This window comes from Camponotus floridanus, unplaced genomic scaffold (assembly GCF_003227725.1).
Source record: "Camponotus floridanus strain SB8 unplaced genomic scaffold, Cflo_v7.5 scaffold267, whole genome shotgun sequence".
NCBI lineage: Eukaryota > Metazoa > Arthropoda > Insecta > Hymenoptera > Formicidae > Camponotus > Camponotus floridanus.
In genome coordinates this window covers 25677-29698 of record NW_020229400.1, presented here as the reverse complement: position 1 = coordinate 29698, position 4022 = coordinate 25677, and the positions used below count along the sequence as shown (strand labels likewise).

The following is a 4022-nucleotide window of genomic DNA, read 5'->3' as shown; positions in this document are numbered from 1 at the left end:
GCGGGTTGCTTATAAATATTTTTATTTTTTAGATTAAATATTTAGAAATTAAAAATCTATTTTTAAAATCGTTTTGTAAAAGTCTGTGTGTCCATATATATATAATGGAAATAAATATTTCATGTATGTCTATATCTATTGTTATTTTACAAATATTTTTTCTTTTACTTTAATTTTTACACGTATTGTCCCGCCAATCAAGAGTTAGTAGCAACGGATTTCTTCATGCATTTACAAATCCTTTGCTTCAAAATAAAAAGTTGTCACTTACCGGCACTGATGCGCAACAGCGGAATTGATATTGAAGCTATGTTGTCTGTAACATACAAATATAAAATGCAAATTATATCAATGTTCAAAATAATTAATATTTTAAGAAATTATTATTGGACTCATTAAATTTTATATCCGATGTACGCAATTATAAATACATGTATAAATATGAAATAATTTTATACGTAATTAATTTTTTTTAAGTAGAAACTTTTATAGAAAGAATTATTATAAAAATTTGTCCAATTTTTTCATGTTTAAATCATTTATATAAATCAAATTAATTAATTAATTAATTTATATAAAATTAATATAAGTAATAATACACACCATCAGGTTGTTCCGCTGGTGCAAGATGCCTTTTCCTAGGCCTGCTCTTCCTCTCAGATCATCTGGGTTGGTTACATCTATAACATACACATAGAAAATCCAAATTATAATAACGTCCAAAATAATTAATTTTTTTAATAATTAATTAATAATTAATTTAATAATTTAATAATTAATTTTTTTTTTTCAAAGAATTATTATTGTATGTATTGTGTATCTTATATTCAATCCATATAATAATAAGTAGATTCATAAAATAATTCTATAAATTAAAGAAAAACATTATTAATAATTCTTTAATAATTTTATAAAGCTTATATCTTTACAAGAGATTATAGCTTTTATTTAAAAATCTTTTTCTCTCTTATTTAAATCATATAAATAAACAAATCAAATTAATTGTTGCGATTAATTGTTTGATTTAAATTATGATAAATATATTTAATATTTAATATATAATTACAAATAAATAAATTGCTTACCAGAAGGTTGCTCTGCCGGAGCCTGATGCCTCTCCTAGGCCTCCTCTTCCTCTCAGTTAGACGCGCGATACTTAACGGCACTCCCGCACTCACGAGCGATATTTTTATATCGCTATTTTCGCACTTTTACGCGCGATACTGAACGGCACTCCCGTACTATTCGATACGATTAAAAATTTTCTGTTTTGTCGCGCGATGTATATATTTAATATATATATACTTTAAACGGCACTCCCGGTTTCGATACGAGCGAAAATCTCGTTTCACTTGTGAAAGTGGGATTGCGACAAAGTCTAACGCAAAAACGCGATAACGCGATGACGAGACGCCGCCGTCCGCGACACGTTGACGGCACCGACGACGAAAAGTCGACGACGCAATATATATATATATATATATATATATATATATATATATTTCTTTTTTTAATAATATTTGTTTTTTTTCTCTGAAAATAAATTTAATTGTTATATTCCCTAATAGCCCTAACAAACCTAACAGCCCTAACATCCCTAACAGTCCTAGCAGTCCTAACAGCCCTAGCCGCCTTACTTGCTGGCTTACACCAGCAAAAATTCGCGATAAGGTGCAATTTGGGGAGCCCTAATCGGAAATTCGCGATAAAATTTAAAGAGCCTTAACCGCGCAACACATCTTTTGGCCAATATTGACCATGTATTTTTCAGGCCAGTTATCTCCACTTCTGGCCATTCATTCTGACGACTATTTGTTTCAAAAACGATCATGCGATATTATGATCGTTTCTTTAACGCACTTTATTCAGTCGTCAAAAATTGCAAGTTATAAATTCAATCATGCATAAAAGATAAAAAGCATGCATTTTAACTCTCGGTTGGCAGATTGGTTAGAAATATCTCTATTTTATAGATTAAATATTTATCGATTAAAAATCGATAAAAGCCTATATTTTTATAAAATTGTTTTTTATAGAGACCGATATAATAGATATAATAGATATAATAGAATAATATATAATAGAATTTTAGAATATTTCATGTATGTCCATCATACAATTGCAATAAAAATATCATCTATCTTTATTAAAAATATTTTTCCTTTACTTTTTCACTTTAATTTTTACTCGCGTATTGTCCCGCCAACGGAGAGTTAGAAGCAATGGATTTCTTCATGCATTTATAAATCCTTTGCTTCAAAATAAAAGGTTGTCACTTACCGGCACTGATGCGCAACAGCGGAATTGATATTGAAGCTACGTTATCTGTAACATACATATATAAAATGCAAATTACATCAATGTTTAAAATAATTAATATTTTAAGAAATTTATTATTGGATTCATTGAATTTTATGTCTGATGTGCGCAATTATAAATAGATATATAAATATAAAATAATTTTATAATTAATTAATTTTTTCAAGTAGAACCTTTAGAAAGAATTATATAGAAAGAAATATTACAAAAATTTTCCCAATTTTTCCTTGTTTAAATCATTCACATAAATCAAATTAATAAATTAATTAATTCATTTATATATAATTAATATAAATAATAATATTCACCATCAGGTTGTTCCGCTGGTGCAGGATGCCTCTCCTAGGCCTGCTCCTCCTCTCAAATCATCTAGGTTGTTGCGTCGATCTATAACATACAAATAGAAGATCTAAATTGTAATAATGTTCAAAATAATTAATATTTTAAAAATTATTGTATGCATTGAATTTTATATCCGACGTATATAATAATAGCAGATTAATAAAATAAAATATTACTAAAATAAAATAAGACGTTAAAATAAAATATTAATAATAATTCTTGAATAAGTTTATAAAACCTTTACAAGATTATAAATTTTATATAAAAATCTTTTTCTTTAAAATTCGTATTTAAATCATATGAATAAAAAAATCAAATTACGATTAATTGCTTAATTTAAATTATAATAAATATATTCAATATTTAATTTATATATATATATATATATATATATATATATATAATTGCAAATAAATAAATTGCTTACCAGAAGATTGCTCTGCCGAAGCTCGATGCCTCTCCTAGGCCTCCTCCTCCTCTCAGTTTAATCGCGCGATACTTTTAGCGGCACTCCCGCACTCACGTGCGATATTTTTATATCGCTATTTTCGCACTTTTACGCGCGATACTGAACGGCATTCCCGCACTATTCGATACGATTAAAAATTTTCTGTTTTGTCGCGCGATGTATATATTTAATATATATATATACTTTAAACGGCACTCCCGGTTTCGATACGAGCGAAAATCCCGTTTCACTTGTGAAAGTGGGATTGCGACAAAGTCCAACGCGAAAACGCGATAACGCGATGACGCGAAAAAGCTAAACGCGAAAACGCGGTAACGAGACGCCGCCGTCCGCGACACGTTGACGGCACCGACGACGCGAAAGGGTACTTAGCTTCCTCTTCAGGCTCCTTGAGATTTATTCTAAATTAAAAAATTTAAAATAAACTTCAAGGCATCATCCAAGTACTAAGCCCTCCCACCGCGACAAGGTGTACCCCGTGGGAGGGTTATATTATATATAATTTTATATAATATAATATATAATTAATAGATATATAATTATAAATCTTCTTTATAAAACTCAAAATAATTCATTTTGTAAAACTAATTATTACGCGTAATGAATTTGTTATTTTCATTATTGATATATATATGCAATACATGTATATTAATACGATTATAGTCGAAAGTTTAATATAATTGAAAGTTATGATACAATAATCGTTTAATTAATAATTAATTTAAGAATATACGACGTATTTCGCACTACGATCTTTATTGCTCGAGTGTCGCTTTATGAATAATCCGAAGGCCATAACGTTGTATGACTAGCGCGCTATTGTTTACGTCAAGATCGAATTCCGTGTTATTGTTCGTTCGTCATATCGAAATATATTGTATTATATTTTATA

At 28.5% G+C, this 4022-nt stretch overlaps 1 long non-coding RNA gene across 1 annotated transcript; it reads right to left on the bottom strand.

The window, feature by feature from the left end:
* Positions 1 to 278: 278 nt before the first annotated feature.
* Positions 279 to 1123, bottom strand: LOC112638220. The gene is made up of 3 exons (XR_003122914.1): positions 1086 to 1123; positions 604 to 680; positions 279 to 316 (listed from the first exon to the last, which is right to left on the bottom strand). It is a non-coding gene; the product is annotated as an uncharacterized LOC112638220 (long non-coding RNA).
* Between the last annotated feature and the right edge of the window lie 2899 nt (positions 1124 to 4022).